Genomic DNA, 20,491 nt, shown 5'->3' on the forward strand with positions numbered 1-20,491 from the left:
GCTAGGTCCGTGTGATGATGCAGCGGCAACTGAGCCTGTTTGCCTTACCTTCCCCATTTCCGGTAGTGTCAATCAAAACAAAAAGTTTGTTTTGCCTGGCCTTCCTTGTGCTCCAGAAGTGTTGCTCACTGCAGCCTTAGCATGTGGTCTTGTGTCACAGCAGCCTCATTCCATGCCCCTCCTCCTACACCACCTCACTTCACTCTCCTCAACTTCTCTGGCTCCTCCGTGGACTGCTCCCATCTCACACACCAGCTGAAGCCTCAGAAAGCTCTCCCCTCCGGTACAAGCCCCTGCAGAGCGCTACTGCTATGCAAGCCAAGAGAGCCCAGATGTGGTCTACATTATGGCAGGAGCAGCAAAAACAGTATATCTGGCACAGGTGACCACCCCACCTTTCTAGACAGTGTCTGTAATGAAGGCCAAAGGGGCTCAGTGCAGGGCCAACAAGTACCTCTTGAGCTCTGAATTCTTCCCTTACCTACACCACACCTTAGCCTGCAGTACCAGTCAACTCCTACACCAGCTCACAGCCTCTGTTGCAGTGCTTCATCCTAAGGCTGTTGTGCTGCTCCCCATCCTGCTGCCTTCGTCTGCTACCGCCACTCCCTCTTGGCTGTTGCCCACTTCCCAAGACTGATCTTGGCACCCACACCAGCCCCCACTGCCCCAGCTCAATCCCCTTTCCCATACCATCCCACAGTCTTATTACACTTCCCCTATTGCATTGCACTTGTAGTCACTGAATAAGCATCTAGTTCTGTGGCAAGGACAGATACTCTGTGACTGAATTTTGTAGATGTGTGCAAGTTCACAAGTGTTCGGTAGTTTAATGTGTGCTGCGTTAGATATGTGGTTTGGAGGTGATGAGTGACGGGCGGTGAGTGGTATAAGTACAGGGTAAGCAGTTTGAGAGCAGGTTGGAAGGAATGCCTGTGTAAGTGCAGGATGAGTGGTGTGCCTGTGTGAGAACTCGGTAACTAGAGTGCTCTTGCGAGTGGATAGGGAGAGTAAAAAGTGAGCCCTCTGTGAGCAGAGAAGGTTTGACCCTATGTAAGTGTAGTGTGTGCTGTGTGATGTCTCCCTAGACACTCTAAGTGATTCACCTAATCCTTTGGCAAGTGGGGATGCAGGTGCAATATGAACTATGATTATCAAAGCTGATCCTGCAACAAAATGTCAGCCTTTCGGACATGCCAAAAGTTACTTTTTTAGAGGTGGAAGAGTCATTGAAGGCCAGACCAAGATGCTGAGCCCTGGCCGAGGAAAAAGTCCTCTTGGAACTTTTAGCCAAGGCTTTGTGTAGATTCTGACACCCATACCGTTAAATCAGTCACCAAGCCCCCTCCCCTTCATCTTGTGGGTGAATTGTGCTCCATGAAACCAGTAAACCTGGTTTCAAACATGGTTTCCTACTGGACAAAATCTGTTTAACCCTAGGAAATTACCTTATTTCACTGTGCTTCCATGTCTTCTTTTACCCTTTTTAAGAGTACCATCATCATCAAGGAATCTTTATTTCGGCTTTTTTGCCTTAAAAAGAGTACAGATTAAAACATATACAAAGCTAAAACACAATTCATTAAAATAGTCACCTTAGAAATGAAATTGATCATACTGGAATAAAACATAATTACAATAAACGATCTTGCCGTATAGGAGAATTTAACATTCGATAGCAATCAAGCGTCTACGTTTTTTAAGAGTACCTTAAAAAAATCAATTTAGGGTGTGCCCTCTATAAAAAACGTCACTTTAATATGTTTGATTAGACTTTAATGTTGCTCCATATGTTTTAAAAATCTAAGCAGGGTTCACATGACAACTGATGTGCCTCTTGTTTCGCTACAAGCCAGGGCCGCTGGATTTATGCGGCAGAGGAGGACCAAATTATGCATCAGTGTTGACTAAATTATGCATCAAGAAAATGAAAATTATGCTGGGTAATGCAGCACACTTTGTGAAAGTATAACCTCATTATTTTGTAACTTTCACAGATGGTAACACTGTCTCTGACAAGTTTCACCTTATTAATACCAATGTAACATATAAATGCAACAGTAAGCAAATGAAATATGACCATTCAACCTTTGCGAAGCGCCTTCCAGGGCGCAGGAATACGGTTTGCCATGTTTTTAGTAAATTTTAATCCGTCTGAGCTAGAAACCTTTTTTTGTTAAAGTCTGCAGATTCTGCAGCAGATGACGAATTATGTGGCAAATGCGGCAAATCCACTACTATTGGAAAAATGCTTGAATCGCATAATTCCAGTGGCCCTGCTAATAGCATTCTCATTGCGGACATGAATGTTTCAAAGTTTACGTTTAGAAACTGTGAATTCTGATAACTGTCATTCAATGCAGAAGTTCATTGAAGTGTACTTTAGTGAAACTCTTCCACGTTAAAGAAATATGCTTATTGAAATGCGAGTTTTGTGCACATTTTTAAATGCTCAGTGATATACTGCATACAGGGCTCAGTTCCTATTTTGGAGTTTAGAGACAAACCAGGCCATGGCTGGCACTTTATATTAATGTGGTTACATGCCCACGTTTGTATTGTACATGAAATCCTCTCAGCCTTTCTTCCACTTTGGCAGCAACAGCCATAATGAGTCAGGACAGCAGGGGTGTTGGTACCAATGAAAGCACACCAAGACCTGTGAACTGATGAATGGTCTTTTGAAGACCTGCAAAGTACCCTTTCAGCCCAATCGACGTTGGCCGCCTGCACTGCAGTCACTAAAATACTCAGGAGTAAGAGGTCAGTTCTGGATACTAAGAGCTCTCAGGGACAGCTGACGCTCAGTGGGATGCTGTACACTTGCCAACTCACATGGGCCACTGTGTGTCACATGATATCAGCTGCCTTCACACTACTAAGTGAAGAGCTGATATCACATGGTGGTGGTGAAGGCGAGCTGCACACCCTTTCACTGGGCAAGTTTCCAGCTTGTCTTGGAAGCTCGAAGCCTCCAATGGCCATTGAGGGCCGTGAAAGCATCCCAGGACATTGGTGGCAGCCTCAGCAAGCTTTTTTAAATTTTTTAAAAAAAATTTTTTATAGGGCGGTAGCAGTGGTAGAAGTGGGCGGGGACGGAAGGGCACGGTGTGCCCCTACTTTGAAAAATTATTACAGTCCGTTCTCCTACTTCTTTATTTTTGAAAAGCGACCCGGGAAGGCAGGAATGCTCCTAATTGAAATTACAGCTGTAGCATTCAGCCGTGTCCCCTGTGAGGTGCCTCGAGCAAGGCCTCTGCAGTGCCCACTGCCTCCTCCCGCTTCCCCTCTGTAACAGCAGGGGCCTCCAAAGCAACACTGAACGTGCCATCAGTCTTGGGTTAGCACGCCTCTGATGGCCCTGGTGATTTACAACTCATCACTGCCGAGGCTACCTGCCAGCCCCCACTGTGACCGATACAATGGTCACATCAGGATGCTTTGGTGCCCCCCCCCTTGAACTCCTCTGCCCTTTATGAGGCCAAGTGTGAGACACGCCAAAAAATCACTTCTAGAGACGCCACTGAGTTGGAGTGGGGCGCAATTCAGCGACTGGCTTGAGGGCAAGTTGCAAAACTACATGGGTGAGGGGTAGAGAAGAGACAGATGGAGGGAGCTGAGTGCATGGCAAAGGGAGGGAGGCAGCGGTCAGGCAAGTTCAAGTTCAAGTTCGGAATTTGTATAGTGCACTACTCACCCAGAGGGTCTCAAAGCGCTTGAGGGAGGGTGTGTGCATTATATATCGAATAGCCAGGTTTTCAGCTGTTTTCTGAAGGAGAGGTGTTTCTGTGTAAGGCGGAGGTGAGAGGGGAGAGTATTCCAGGTTTTCGCCGCCAAGTAGGAGAAGGATCTTCCTCCCATGGTGGATCTATGGATGCGCAGAATTGCGGCGAGGGCTTGATTGGATGAACGTGGTTGGCGTGTGGGTGTGTAGAAGGACAGTCGTGTGTTGAGGCATTCGGGACCTAGGTCGTAGAGGGCCTTGTGTGCGTGGGTGAGGAGACGGAACGTTATTCTCTTGTTGACGGGGAGCCAGTGGAGGTCTTTCAGGTGACCGGAAATGTGAGCTTGACAGGGGATGTCCAATATGAGTCTGGCTGAGGCGTTTTGGATGCGTTGGAGTTTTTTCTGTAGTTTGGCTGTGGTTCCGGCGTAGAGGGTGTTTCCATAATCCAGTCGGCTGGTGACCAATGCGTGGGTGGATGTCTTTCTTGTTTTGGTGGGAATCCAACGGAAGATTTTTTTGAGCATGCGAAGGACGTTAAAGCATGAAGGTGAGACGGCGTTGACTTGTCTGGTCATCGAGAGGGAGGAGTCTAGGATGAAGCCCAGGTTACGTGCATGATCTGTGGGTATGGGTGCTGTACCCTGGGCCGGTGGCCACCGTGAGTCGTCCCAGGCAGAGGGGGATGATCCTAAGATGAGGACTTCCGTTTTGTCCGAGTTTAGTTTTAAACGGCTGTTCTTCATCCATTCAGCTACTTCTTTCATTCCTTCGTGTAGATTGGTTTTGGCGGTGTTTGGGGCTTTGGTGAGGTATAGGATCTCACTCGTTACCCTGAGCGACTCCTTGTGGCCATGGGAATGTCTACCATTACCATGTAGAGCCCCTGAAGCCCCCCTCTTCTTTTTAAACTTGGTGAGTTTGTAAGATTTCGCACAGCCTTATAAACGATAGAGCACATCGTCACCCACATAGATTTAGGAAAAGGGTAGAATGGCAGCTGTTTAGGCATATCATGTGGTTTAATTTGTCTCAGTTTTGGGATATAATTTAATTTATCTCAACAAAATCTGGCACGTACTTTGGCTCTGTCAGGTACATTTTATGCTAACTGTACATTACATAAACATACTGAGTACTATAAACGCTTTTAAGATAGAGCCCGGCTGATCGCAATTGCTGTAGCACCATCTTGATACAGTGATGTGCTATTGTAAAGTTGCATTGACAGAGTTTGCAGTTCATTAATGCACATATAAATACACAGAAGATGTGTTTATATACTGACAACATTTGTTGTTGGACAGACAGTTGTGCAGTCCTTAACTGTGCAAGCTGCAGAAGTGGCCTGCATAATGCCCATCCCCAGTTCCCACGTGTCGGTGAGGGGGGAGTTGTGCATAGTGTTTACAACAATTCAGAGCACACAGATGCCATTGGCTATGACTTTAGGGTGCTGCGCACTCGTCCAGGTACCAAACATCTTACAGATGTCCGCTTTAAGCAGCGATCTCTTAGGTACCAGATATCCCAACTGATGCTCAGCTTTCATGCAGCAAGGCTAGCCTGCGGGTTATACATGTTTTACAGAGTCACACAATTATTCTTCAGGTTACAGGCTCAGGCTTCAGAACTGCCAACTGGACAAGAGAAGATATTCAGAGTCAAACCTCAAATGGCAGAGCCAGCCAACATTATAAATATGTCTCAAGCTTTGGGGAACAAACCTATCCCTATCACTTAAAGGAGAGATCGTAGAGGCTAAAGTCTCAGACAGCGTTCTAACTAACGAATTAGACAGCTATTCCTGTCCCTTTTTGGGACATCAAAGCTGCTCCGTATGGTAATTTTTTCAGGCTATGGCAGCTATCCCTAAGGTTACAGGGATGGTTCAGGTTAAGAAATCCTAGCTTTCCATGGTGCTACAGAGATTGTAGAGACTCCAATTGCAGCGACAAGAGCTATTCCAAGTGGCCTACACATCCCAGACTTTGTATAACAAGTCTATCCTTCAGGGTACATACTTCACACAGGCTAAGCTTTCACAGAGATGAATCCTTCAAATGCCACATACCTCAAAGGGTGGCAAAGCTATCCCTCCGGTCACAAATCTCTAATAGACTCAGCAAACAGATCCCCAAACTAGAGATGTTAGATAGGGGTTGGAGTTGCCAGTCAGCATACAAAGATACACAGGCTAGGGTTTCGCATAGCATAGCTGTCCCACGTGCTACACATGTATCCCAGACTCTGGGCAGTAGACCTATTGCTTAGATAGAGGAGGTCTTATAAATGTTAAATGTTAAATGTTAAATTTAGTATACTTGTAAAGCGCACAGCTGCCCCACCAAAGGGGTGTCCCGGTGCTGTATACCGCTGGGGAACCCATCCTGGCTTTCCCTGTGAGATGGTCCCTCCTGGGCATCTCCAAGGTGAAGACAAGCATCCCCGGCGCTGATGGGGCCGTTAGTGGAGATTAAGCAAGCTATTGCCCAGAGTTGCTGAGTGGGACCCATGGTTAGAGTAGGCACCGAGATGAGAATTATCGAGTCCGCTGACCTTGGCCCAAGACCAAGCTTAGGTTTCATTCAGAAAAACGATCCGTGAACCACACATATTTCACTGGGGGCACTAGTTCAGATAGTTATCACCTATGTTTTCATTTCTGAGCTGCACCATGGCAGTTTAAGACCCAATGTAAAACTTCACTGATGGATTAAAAAAAAAAGAAAAATACTCTTGCAGGAAATGCCCTTTTTCTGACATTTTTCTATTCCAAAGTGCAGCCTCTGGATGGAGAGAAATAAAAGGTTTTAAATAAGAAAAATAAATACATAACTAAATAAAGCAAAACAGAGTGGTTGCAAAGAGGCCAGATTGGTTTTATTCACATCCAAACACATCAGCCTCACTTTACAGACTATGCAGTGAAGCACTACTTTTGTTTTCTCGTCTTTCTTTGAACAGCATTGTTGTCCCCAGGTGGGGAAGTGTACCATTCCTTGAGGTATTGCAGTACCTGGTTGATGGGTGGATTGGAAAACAAAACGTGTACCTCTGTGTTTATGGATCTAGTCTTTTTAAACCATACTATTTACGTTTATTAAGGATATAAGCACTGGACATTGAAATGGTTCCCTTCAGGGCCCTGTAGTCATGTCCTTAACTTTTTAGGTAAAACCACTCACTGATTTCTGAATAGTGAGTGAGTGAGAGATCGTTAAGGTAACCATGTGGTTTCTGCTTACATTTCACGTTTTACTTAATCTTGCCCTCCCTATGTTTGCTTTTACTCTATTGCTTTTCAGGCAGCATATTACTCTTATCAAATGCATAATTTGAATTAGGTTGCATCCTGGTGTTTAGAGCGGGGCACAATTGCGTTGTAGCTGAAGGCAGTGTGAGTTTTTCTCAGTGGGGCAGTATGGTGTTTAGTGGGGGAGAGGATGTGGCACTATGGCCAGAGCTGTTGAATTTGGAATCAGGGAGCCGGGTTCAGCCTTCATGACCAGTCCCCCAGACCACTCTCCTGAGGGAGTACATTCCCATGCTAGAACTTAGAAAGCCCCAATAGACCTTAGAAGCCCAGGTGTCTTAGCACCAGCAGGTGGACCTTTGCAGTGGCAATTGTGGGTTACGCCGGCCCTGCATCGAGGCCAGTCTGCCTCACCCATTGGTACCTCCATTGGCCTTGTTTCAGCAGTAGTAGCTGCAACTCAACAAGGATCGGCAATGCAGGATTTGCACACACACCAAACTAAGGGCCCGATTCACAGAATGAACTTAAGACTCAATCCTAAACTTACTACTATTTTGGTATTCACAGAATGAACTTACTACTTTTGGTATTCGCAGAATAAACCTACTACTTTTGGTATTCACAGAAGTTAAAATTTTGTCTTAGGTTTGTCTTAAGACAAACTTAAGACAGACTTAAGACAGACTTAAGACAAAATCCTAACTTCTGTGAATACCAAAAGTAGTAAATTCATTCTGTGAATGCCAAAAGTAGTAAGTGCATTCTGTGAATACCAAAATAGTAGTAAGTTTAGGATTGAGTCTTAAGTTCATTTTGTTAATCGGGCCCATCGTTTGCAAACTTCACACTCTCTGCTTCATGCACAAGCACTTTTGACATGTGCTACCTGCTCTGGAGCCACTGGAATTATGCAGCAATGGGGGACAAAATGTTGCTGCAGTGTTGACTAAATTATGTAACAGAAAAAAAGGCTGCAGCATAATGCAATATATTTTCTTCTACTTTATTATTGTGACATTATTACACATGTTAAGTCTCTGCAAAGAATCTGCCCCATTAGTATCAGTATAACATGTAAATGCAGCAGTGAGAAAGGTAATCAGTCAACCTTTGCAAAGGGTCATCTACTTTGCAGCAACTCAAGTCACGTTTTTAGTAGCTTTTTATCCGTTTGAGCTACAAAAATGATTAGTTAAAACTGCAAGATTATGGAGTGGATGATGTATTATGTGACAAATATGGCAGAGCCATAATTATATAGAAAACATTTGCAAACTAGGATATTTTGCCATTCATGTTTGAACTGCTCTTGTGGAAGAAGGGCGGAGAAGTGATAATGAGAGAAACTGCATGGCTTGGAGACAAATGGCTTGTGATTCCACATTTAAGCATATTTGAGACATTGTGTGATTGGAAATATATTCCACTTTTTGAATGTATTTAAATGCCAATAACTCATATTAAACCTTAAATAATCAAGTGAATCCTTTGGTTGAATTCATAACACAATAAGCTGTAACTGGTAAGTGAAATGTCAAACAAATACTAAACATTGTGATAATTGGCACATTCTGGCCACACCTCTGACTCCGCCCACTGATCCAATCCTTGGGTTATCCCCACCCTCTGAGTCTCCACCCACAGCTCCCTTACTTTTTCCCCCCACTTCGACCACTGGGCCGTAGAAGTACTTCTCAGGCAGGTTTCAACGCAAGCCCCGCCACCTCCAAGGCCCCCTCCCCTCCTTACACAGTGACATTTATTTTGAAGTTGGCAGATTTGATACTGTGCCTCTGGCTAACCCTGCTCTTAGGCGCATATCTCACCACTACAGGCTCCAGACTTCCAAACCGCAGGTGAAGGAACGATGCTTTCCACTTCCCTTTCACTGGCGGGTGAGTGAGAGTCTGTCTATAAGACTTCCGCACACTTCACCTCAGCCATCTTATCTTGAAATTTACATTAAAACAAAAAGAGTAACTGCGTCTTTGAAGCTCTCGAAATCCAGAAGCACAGGGACTGAGTGAACATTGGGTACCAAAGGAGTCAGCTTTGAATGTATAAATTGAATGAGCATCATTGTATACTTTTACATGCGGAAAAGTGTCACGCAAAGAGTCACGCGGAAAGCACTGAAAACTCACGCACGACATGGACTGCACGCACATGAAATCTAAAAACATGGCAGCGGTTTTTATTTGTGCGCAAATGGGGTCCTGGGGGGGGCGGCCGACCGAAGGGAGGCCTGCCCCGCCCGGGGGAATTTGGGGCCGGGGAAAGGGGGGGGTAGAGATGGCGCCACACGGGGACGGGTTTTGGGTGTTTTTGGTAGCTTTTGGGCTGGGGGGCGGGGCCTGGGTGGGTTTCCTTTTGGGCTGGGCTGTAGTACCCGCCCGGCCACGCGGCAGAGACACCATTTTAAGTAAGGTGTCTCGGCCGCCGGGCGGGGGGTGGACAATTTTTTCCCTCCCTCCCTCCCTCGGCCATGATTCGGGGGGGGGGTGCCCACGGGCAGGCACCGCTCTTTTCGGGGGCGTTTCCTTTGCGGGGGGTTTGGGGGCGATGGGGATTTTGGGCATTGTTTTGTTGGAGGCTGGTGCAAGACGGGGTTTGAGCGGGGGGATGATTTTGTTGGACGATACATCTTGGTGTCCTTAGGCTCAATCCTTTTTTGTATGAATAGAATCAGAAGAGTGCGTGCGTTATGGATAATTGCTCTTTATCTGTATACATAAAAACGTAAACAGCCGACACATGCTTCGCCTCTGTGGCGAATTGCGCCAGGGCTTTTTCAAGGCTATTTACAATGTTTTGTATTTTGTGCAAAAAGGGTTTTTTTTTTTTTTTTTTTTTTTTTTTTGGATGGGGTGGGGGGTTTTCGCATGTCGCTGGAGCAGGTGTGGGGTGCATTCTGTATGTAGGGGCGGTTCTTCCTAATATATGGGGGAAGAGTAGGAGAACTGTTTGGAGTATCGGGGGGTAGGTCAAGCACAATAAAGTATTTAGCCAGGTGGAGAGGCAAATTGACGTTATGCTAATTGTTACTGTTTGTGGATTGTGGGAATCAGTTAGGGGAGGGGGTGGGGGTGAGGCAGGAAATTACATATTTATGAGGTTTAGATTGTGCGGCGCAGGCCGAGGATGTTATTGTGTAGGATGCACCTGCTTCCAATAAAGCGGCCTTTATCACACTTACATTGAGTCTCGGGTCGGTGCTTTCTTCCCCCCCACCCCTTTCTCCATTGGGCCCCAAAACACCTTTGTAGGTCGGGCCCTAAAAGTCAATGATTCAAAACAAGTGACAACAGCAGCAGATTAGATCTGCTGGATCTGGGTGGGGTGATATGTGGAAGGGCAAACAAGTGGCTCCTACTTATTATCAGACCGAAGCCTGATGCTTGTTACAGCTTGAGAGCGGCAAATAAACAACTGGAGCCCTCTGCCGCGTTGGACACGACTTTCATTTCTTTATGCCACTTAACAGCATCGTAAATAACAAAATACAAATAAAAGACTAAACCCAGGAACCGTGGAAACGTTCATTTCTTCACAACGCACACCATGTCTCAGGTCTCGTCACCTTCAGACTGGAAAGGTAAGCCCCACGTACTGGCCTTCTGTACACATAGGAAGGTAAACACTGCACTGTCATTCTTAAGCGAGATCACTGCTCAAAATTGTGTGTGTTTATGGAAATGTGTGTCTGATGTGGACCCAAGAGAAGCATAGTGCGCAGGCGCCAAAGCTCGACTGTGGACACAGGAAGAGATTGTTACGCAATATCAGTTTACCTAAGCCGCACTTCCTTCTGCCCTGGCCAAATGCCACGAGATGCAGGAACTTGTCAGTTTGAAAATAATTTGCTGGTAACAGAAGATGCATGTGCTTTTTGGGGCCCATGACTTGACATGCAGGAAGTGACTATACCTAAGCTAAGTGACTGGGCGAGTATACCAACGGCATTTATTCAGTGACTTGGCTTGGGTTTACTAACGGCATGGATTCAGTGACTGGGCTTGGGTTTACTAACGGCATGGATTCAGTGACTGGGCTTGAGTTTACCAACGGCATGGATTCAGTGACTTGGCTTGGGTTTACCAACGGCATTTATTCAGTGGCTGGGCTTGAGTTTACCAACGGCATGGATGCAGTGACTGGGCTTGAGTTTATCAACGGCATGGATTCAGTGACTTGGCTTGGGTTTACTAACGGCATGGATTCAGTGACTGGGCTTGGGTTTACCAACGGCATGGATTCAGTGACTTGGCTTGGGTTTACTAACGGCATGGATTCAGTGACTGGGCTTGGGTTTACTAACGGCATGGATTCAGTGACTGGGCTTGAGTTTACCAACGGCATGGATTCAGTGACTTGGCTTGGGTTTACTAACGGCATGGATTCAGTGACTGGGCTTGGGTTTACTAACGGCATGGATTCAGTGACTTGGCTTGGGTTTACCGACGGCATGGATTCAGTGACTTGGCTTGGGTTTACTAACGGCATGGATTCAGTGACTTGGCTTGGGTTTACTAACGGCATGGATTCAGTGACTTGGCTTGGGTTTACTAACGGCATGGATTCAGTGACTGGGCTTGAGTTTACCAACGGCATGGATTCAGTGACTGGGCTTGAGTTTACCAACGGCATGGATTCAGTGACTTGGCTTGGGTTTACTAACGGCATGGATTCAGTGACTGGGCTTGGGTTTACTAACGGCATGGATTCAGTGACTGGGCTTGGGTTTACTAACGGCATGGATTCAGTGACTTGGCTTGGGTTTACTAACGGCATGGATTCAGTGACTTGGCTTGGGTTTACTAACGGCATGGATTCAGTGACTGGGCTTGGGTTTACTAACGGCATGGATTCAGTGACTTGGCTTGGGTTTACTAACGGCATGGATTCAGTGACTTGGCTTGGGTTTACTAACGGCATGGATTCAGTGACTTGGCTTGGGTTTACCGACGGCATGGATTCAGTGACTTGGCTTGGGTTTACTAACGGCATGGATTCAGTGACTGGGCTTGGGTTTACTAGCGGCATGGATTCAGTGACTTGGCTTGGGTTTACTAACGGCATGGATTCAGTGACTTGGCTTGGGTTTACTAACGGCATGGATTCAGTGACTTGGCTTGGGTTTACTAACGGCATGGATTCAGTGACTTGGCTTGGGTTTACTAACGGCATGGATTCAGTGACTGGGCTTGGGTTTACTAACGGCATGGATTCAGTGACTTGGCTTGGGTTTACTAACGGCATGAATTCAGTGACTTGGCTTGGGTTTACTAACGGCATGGATTCAGTGACTTGGCTTGGGTTTACTAACGGCATGAATTCAGTGACTTGGCTTGGGTTTACTAACGGCATGGATTCAGTGACTTGGCTTGGGTTTACTAACGGCATGGATTGAGTGACTTGGCTTGGGTTTAGTGACTCGGCTTACATCTTGTGATTAGAATTGCATTAGTAAAACAATAAGTGATGGGTGGAATAGCTATGAAAACCTCAAAGCTTGGTCCTCATTCCATGTCATCATGTTTTTGCCTATTACAGACGGGATCAACCATATAGAAAACATCTTGATCCTGCTCCAATAGAAACAGTGCGGCTTGAGCTGCAGGCCAAGTCACCTGAGAACAGTTGAACAAGCAAACCCAGAAGAACAAGTTTCAGCCTTTTCGTGTCTCCTCCGTGAGGAAAATCATGGATCTCTGATCAAGCTAAATCGCTATTTCAATATATTCATGCCAACATCCCTTTTGTTGTCAACGTCTTGCCTTGTACTTGAGCCAGTGGTCTAGTGGAGGCAGTCTTCCTCCCACCTTGGCCTCAGATGCAATGCCTCCCCCATAAATCACTAAGATGTTGAGACCTTTTGCTCCTGCCTGCATTGAGAAGTGAAAATAGCGTATTAAAAATACGAAACCCATGAAGTATTATCCGAACCTCTTGCTGGCTAACAATATCAATGACAGTTTTAATATTTTCACTTTGTCATGGTGCATTCTGATCAATGACTTACTCTGTCGGGAAATCTTCACCTACTGTGAATGGTCAAATTAACCCAATTCTGACAAAATCCAGTCTCAACCTTGATCTTCTTCCCAGATTTAATTCTTTCACCAAATTCACCTGGCAGGGCAAAGCTATCAAGGGACGCATGTCCTCGCAATGTATTGCCTTACAACTATTTCTTGTGTATCATTAATCTGGCGTCCAATCCGGGGCCACTACCGAGAAGGCCACATCTTCGATAATGTGCAATGAATAGTTATTGGGGAATCTTGCCTTCCCCCATCAAGGAATCTCACATCAGATTTAGAAACAGTTGATAACAGCTGATTGATTTCTATTCCAGAACGTCATATGGGCCTTTGGGATCAAGTCCAGAATTGGCGCTTCTCTTTAAAAGTAACCAATCGCAGCTGGCAAAGACTGCACGTCATTCTTAAGATAGTGCTGCATTGCCCTACAGAGTGGTTCAGGGTTCCATCTCAGCCCCAAGTTTGTTCAACCTGTGTCTCGATCTTTTAGTTTGTCATTGAAGCAATTAGGAGTTCACATACATAAGAATGCAGATGCCACTCACATTTACTAAAAATATTCCACACTAAAAGATATCCTCAGATTAAACACCCCCTTACCAGGCACCAATATTAGCTAGCCGATAAGTTCCTGAAGCTCAATCCCCAGAACATCGAGGGGCACATGTTCAAGGAAGTGGCGGAGTGAGGCGTTAGACGTCATGGCTTAACGCCACCTTCCGCCACTTCAGAAACGCAAGGCTGCACCATATTTACAACAATATGGTGCAGCCTTGCGTTTCCCCTTGCGCTGGCGCTACCCTTAGCAGAGTAGAGCCAATGCAGGCACCCTTGCACCATAGTGCTAGGTGTCTGTGTGCAGGGGAAAGATTGTATATGTACAGGAAGGTCTCCCTTCCTGTACATAAACAATCTTTAAATTACATTTTGTCACTTCTATGTGTGCTCCTTAATGCAGCACACATGCAAATCCCAAAATGGCATTTTTTTAAAGATTGTTTATGTACAGGAAGGGGGACCTTCCTGTACATAAACAATTCAAGGCATTTTGCTTTTTCCATGTGTGCTGCACAAGGCAGCACATATGGAAAAAGCAAAAACGAGGAGAAATCCTGCATTTCTCCTCGTTTCGCCAACTGAAGACCAAGGTTTTCCAGGTCTTAATTTTGGTGCATACTCCTAGTTACGCTGCCCTTGTAAATAGGGAGCAGCATCAAAATCAATGGTTGCTGCGGTAGAATGCCCTCCCCAACACCCACTGCCCACCCCTTTCACACTAAGCATACTGTGAAAGGGGGCCTTATTTACAAGGCAGCGTTAAGCCACATTAAGTAGCTTAACGCAGCACGCTGCCTTGTAAATAAGGCAATGCCCCTATCGCCACCGCAATGTCGTAAAAAGTGAAGCTGTGGTGGTGATAGGGGCTTGTACATATGCTCCTTCTTTTCTTATATTATCCCTGAAACTCACAGATATTTTTGATCAAGTGCTCTATATTGGGGTAAAAATTATAGTCTTTCCTCCTTCTGCAGCTTCTATTACGATATTCGTAAGCTCCACTCAGGACTTGTCCCTCTCAATGATTTGCTTCATAAAAAAGTTGCCAGAGTTATCAATTTTCACAACTATCCTCTCTAAAAATCAAAAGTTGTGTTTTCGTCACCTACCTAGGAACTACTGCCTATACATTGGTTATCTCGACCTTTGGATTTTGGCAGTGTCATTTGTGCTGAAGCACCTCAAAACTCAATCAAATCTCCCAAGGCCATTTGACACTCCTAGGCCAGGCTCTTGTTCTCAAATGGAACATTCAACCCTATTACCCCTTTCCTATCCAACTTGAAGTGGTTAGCAACTGAGACAACTTTAAAATGTAAAATGTTATACCACTCCTACAAAACTTTGCACTTGCTTGGCCAGCCTAGTCAAAATCATTAGCAGTCAAAGATGACTTAGAAGTAGCAACTCTTTATACTTAGTGCCAGATTACCATGCTGTTAGGAAAGCATACCAAATGACTTGGGTCCAGAATGCTTTCCGGACGACTCAGATAGGGAGAGTCTGACTGAATGAGTATGATGAATTTGAATGCATCCATATACGATTCCGTAGGGCTCCCATTGACTTCAATGAAAGCCTGTGTTCCGAACTCTAACCCAGGCTCGCATTGACAAAAGGTGTGGTTGGGGATAATCGTGCACCCGGTGGCGGGCACCTTTGTACCTGTCACACTGTGCATGGTTGGGAAAAGGGGACCAATGGGTACCCCCACGGGCCTGATTCGTAGGGCGCCAGGTAAAGGTGGGCCAGCTACGAGCCCCCAAAGACCAATTCCGGAAGTCTTTTTGATCCGGCCACACCGAATCGCAAAGGCTGTCCGAATCATTCATCGTACTTGCTCGCTTGGAAAACCTACTCCATAGAGCTGTACAAATCAGCTCTGGAAGGCTCTATCTCTCCTAATACCGTCCAGAACCAATTCGGTCAGCGCTAAGGCTTTCCAGGCATCGTACTTGGTCGTTTGGAACTGTGAACGATTTAGTTAGAAACAAGGGCTCCGGATCGGTTTAGGCAATTCCGAATCCGATTTAGAGCCCTTCCGACCGAGATCGGAATCGGACCCTAGTCATAGCCAGGATTCTGAAAGTTCTAAGCCTAACACCACTCTTTTTCTGGAGTCTTAACTTGTTTATGGAACTCTCTTATAGAGGAGCTAAGGCCAAACCATCTCCGGTTATTTCGCCAAAATTTAAACTGTCACTTGTTTTGATGATACTTAAAATACAAGGATTTTTGTTTTCTCTTGCCCTTACTCCCTTTGTCATAAGTTTCCGCTAATGTGTATTCTCTTTATACGCTTTTGTTAAACATAGCTAAAGCTAACATTTTCTTTGGTGTATGTGCGCTATATTAAAATCTACAATCCAGAAAATAAAGAAAATAAAAGGTCCCGATCATGTCAGTTAGAAAGAAGAGAATTTAAATAATAAAATGTCACAAAAATGAAGGAAATTTGATGTTGGTATCAAAACGTTATTCAAAAAAATAGATTGATAATACTTGTGGTCAAAACCTCTCTCTTCAGCTCTAGTAAAACATTATTGTCTCAAAATGGCCATTAAGTTGAGAACAGTTAGTTCTTTGTGGCACTGAAGAACCAATGATCCCGTGTTAACTCAATGACGTGAAGAAATGCCTTTTGAAAAGACATATTTTAAACAAAATTTGGTTCGCTTAAAACAGAATAGCCCAACTGCACAAAAAATGTTTTTACTAAACAAATCCCTCTGTGAAACAAAGTGTGTAAATCTTCAAGACTTGTTCCTCAGTCACCAGTCCACAGGTTCAAGTTCATAAGAGTTCTCCACACCTCAAGTGCATATTCACAGTAAAAAGTCCAGTTCCATTTGGTCCTTAGTATATTGAAGCAGCAGCACCAGCTTCAGTTGTACAAGGACCTTCTGTCTTATCCAGGTGCAGGCAAAACGTTTCACAGAATCAGTGAGGAGAAATTGCCAGATGTAAGTGATCCAACTCGTTATCTTCTCGTGGTTAAAACTTCTTATGTTTCCAGCACCTCTTGTACTTTCCAGTCTCAGCTTCCTGGTAGATAAAGCTTCTTCTGTTTCCAGGACCTCCTACACTCTCCAGTCACAGGAGGGGGCATGTTCACAGATGCAAGTGGTGTAATTGCCAGGAATGTAACTACTCATTTATCCTTGTGGGTTAGTAAGAGGCAAGGACTATAACTAGCTCAGGTATGATATACAGAGTTGGAGACAATACAATCCATCCTGAGACAGATACATATTCTTCATGCAGCAGGCAGTATGTCTTCTTTTCTTGATTTATTCTAGGTTCTGGATAGGCACTTGGCCAAGATGGGTAGTTTAAATAATAGAACTGATCTATGAATGGTGATAAACGCCAAGCGGACATGTATGCTAAAAATTCCCAGTCTTTCTCCTCCCATCGTTTACAGCAATGTGACTTAGTTTGGGAGCCATTCCTCCAGGTAAACATATTCTGTAGTCCCTTATATCACAGAAATTCAAAATGTGCGTTACCTGTTGCTTCTTTGTCATAAACCTTCCACGTCTGCAAGCTACATCCTATGACAGCACAGTTACTCCCACTAAACAAAGGTGTGGGATTGGTACCACAACCCAAAAGAAGAGTTTGCTGCAAGGGTTATTCATTGGAAGATGTGTCATGATGCCCCGCTCATTTTCCATCCTTCCCTGGGCCTTTGTGTGGGGTTTCCCTTGTAGTGGCAACTTTTAGCCATGCCACTCTAAGTATAAAAATTAGCTTTGAAGTCTCAGAAGTGCATTTAGAAATGTGAATTTCTGTCGGGACACACTCCACAGGATCCAGATGTAGCAAGTATGTTCCACCTCCCGACCTCACTAACACACTGAGATAGATAATCATACAGGGTGTTCGAGTGATCGGGCGAGGGAAGGAAGGGAAGGGAAGAGCAGGGAAAGGGAAGCTGCAAAAGAAAGCACACAAAATATTGCATACACATAGGCAACCTACTCTCATTAATTCTCACTATTAGAATCAGCTATTCACCTGAATCCAGCTCTCTATGATTCCTGCTCCTGTGGAGGTTTCTTAGAACTCATAGAGTCTTCCTTTTCCCTAAACAACATAAGACATACATGAACGATATTGGCTATTATCACCAGCCATCTATATCATGTGTGAGTAGCCTAGGCCTAGAAACATACCCTCTGTTTTAAAAGTCAAAATAACACGGGGGATTCTCCTAGGAAAGTGAGGCTTGTCTTCAGAGTAAGGCAGAGTTCCAACAGTTACTAGGTACTGCAAACACCTATCTCAGGTATGCTAGTGTAAACAGAGCAAACGTCTCCTTCCCAGTATCACAAAACAAGTAGTCCAAGTCAGTGGGGTTCCATCACCACACTGACCCCCAGAGGTCAAAATAAATGAGCAAACACGGTAAGACGTAGTTGGTAAAATCACCACAGTCTTCCGCTTTGTCAAATATCTCTCACAGGGCTCTGCAAAGTATATGATGTTTAAGGATAGCACCTCAGAGTGTCTCTCTCCCATCGTCTCAACTGACAATACCACTTCACCTGTTCTTTCAGTGATACAACCGGACTTTAGAGGCTGGCCATCTACCGCTAACACCTCCTCAGGATTCCCCCTTGGTACTCGGGGTAAGGCCAGATGGGTCACCAACCCATCGTCTATGAAATTCCCAGTCGCCCCAGAGTCTAGCATAACCCATACCTGGTGATTCTGATGCTCGCATTCTAGATTCATTGAAACCACAATATGTGACTCAGTTTCACCCTCCCCCTTAGTTGAAAGAGACGTGAGCTTCCAATCTTGTCTATCGTCTTCCCCTCTTGTCTGACCTACACTCCTCTATGACTCACTAACTGTGGAGGATACAGCCACTCTTTTGTTCCTAGTGCAAGTAGTAGGAGTCTTGGGTTTAGAAGGGCATTCCCTCAGGTAAAGCCCTTTTTTACCCCAATACATACATTAACCCTGCACTCTCCTACTCTCTCTTTCTTCCCTATAGAGGGGGGCTCTGAGGGCTCCTATTTCCATAGGTTCAGTACTATTCTTGGGTGTTCCTAGTACCCTGCGGGGAGGACAATCATACCAGTAAGAACCTCTATCCAGTTTCCTCCTGTCCCCACCTCTTTCAGCCATACGACTATCCAAACGTAAATCTAAATTAATCATATCCACACATGAAGTGGGCTGGGGATCAATCTGTGCCACCACGTCCTTTAATTCCTCTTTCAAACCTTGACAGAACAAAGACATGCATTTTTCCTCAGGCCTTTCAGCCTCAGCCACCAAATGGTTAAAGGTAGTTAAATAGGTTATCAAATCTCCTTTTCCCTGTCGCAAATCAAGCAATTCACTGTCTGCACTGAAAGTAGTGGCTCGTCGGTCGAACACCCGCTCAAATTCAGCTCTGAAGGCCGACCAATCAGAAAGTATAGCATCATTGTTTTTGACCAACGGTACTTCCCAATTAGCCGCATCCCCCACTAAGTAGGATACAGCAAATGCTACTCGGGAATGGTTGTTCGGGAATGAAGCAGGTTTACATGAAAAGTGAAACAGCACCTGTGTCAGAAACACCTGTATTTTATGAGGATCCCCTGCGTATCTCTCTAGATTAGCTAAGGGAATGAGTGGAGGCACAGTCACTTGTATCTGGGATGAAGCAGACGAGGCATTAAAACGATTCCTCGATAGCTGCTCAACCATTTCCTTCAAAGCAGCTGTCTCTGCCTTGGATGAGGCCAATTCCTGCTGGACTAATACCAAGGCATGTAATATGTCCTCCATGGAGGCCATACTTGCCACAACTGGACCAGGGGGAGTGAAATACTTGGGTGCGTGATTCTGTCAGGACACACTCCAAAGGATACAGATGTAGCAAGTATGTTCCACCTCCGGACCTCACCAACACACTGAGATAGATAATCATACAGGGTGTTCGAGTGATCGGGCGAGGGAAGGAAGGGAAGGGAACAGCAGGGAAAGGGAAGCTGCAAAAGTAAGCACACAAAATTATTGCATACACATAGGCAACCTACTCTCATTAATTCTCACTAGTAGAGACCAAACAAGGGAACAGAGGTAATGTTAAACTCACCCATTTTGACACTCCTCACCTTTTTATCACAACTGTCTTGAATCCAGATGGTCTCCCTCCAGGTGGAGGAACGTAGATCCCTTGGAAAACTGAAAACTCAAGTGATAAAGACCCAATGATGATGCAATTCAACTAGCAAACAGAGCGGAGAATCACCATATATCGCACCCTGAGATAGTGTCCCACCGACACATGGAAACTGGAGCAGAGATTCAGCTCAAGGTTACAGTCAAACAAAAGTAGGACTAAACGAGGATTTAAAAAAAAAGTCATCACAACCCTCCCAGGAGAGCTCGCTTGTCGATTCCATCCAAGCATCTATCCATTTATCTTTTCATCCTTCTATCCACCTGCTGATAATCACCATTCCATGTTTACAGTCTGTCATCCAGTCAGTCTTTCATCCAACATTCAGTCTGTCACCGTTGTGTCGATTCATCAGCCCATCCATATCCAAACATATCCATCTACCATCAAACCATTCCATCAAACATATCCATCCTTTCACTCAGTCATCCATCCTTTCACTTATCCATCCCTTTTCATCCATCCTTTCACTCATCCATTCATCCATCCTTTCACTCATCCATCCATCCTTTCACTTCATTCATCTATCCTATCTCACATTTATCCACACTTTCACTCAGCAATCCATTCTTCCATTCACCCATCCACTCATCCATCTACCTTTCTCCTTTTCACTCATCCACCCTACCATCAATCCTCTCACTCATTCATCCATATATCTATCCATCCATCTTTTCACTCACCCATCCGTCCACAATTTCACTCACACATCGATCGAT

The sequence above is a fragment of the Lissotriton vulgaris genome, chromosome 3_1 (genome assembly GCF_964263255.1).
Source record: "Lissotriton vulgaris chromosome 3_1, aLisVul1.2, whole genome shotgun sequence".
Lineage (NCBI taxonomy): Eukaryota > Metazoa > Chordata > Amphibia > Caudata > Salamandridae > Lissotriton > Lissotriton vulgaris.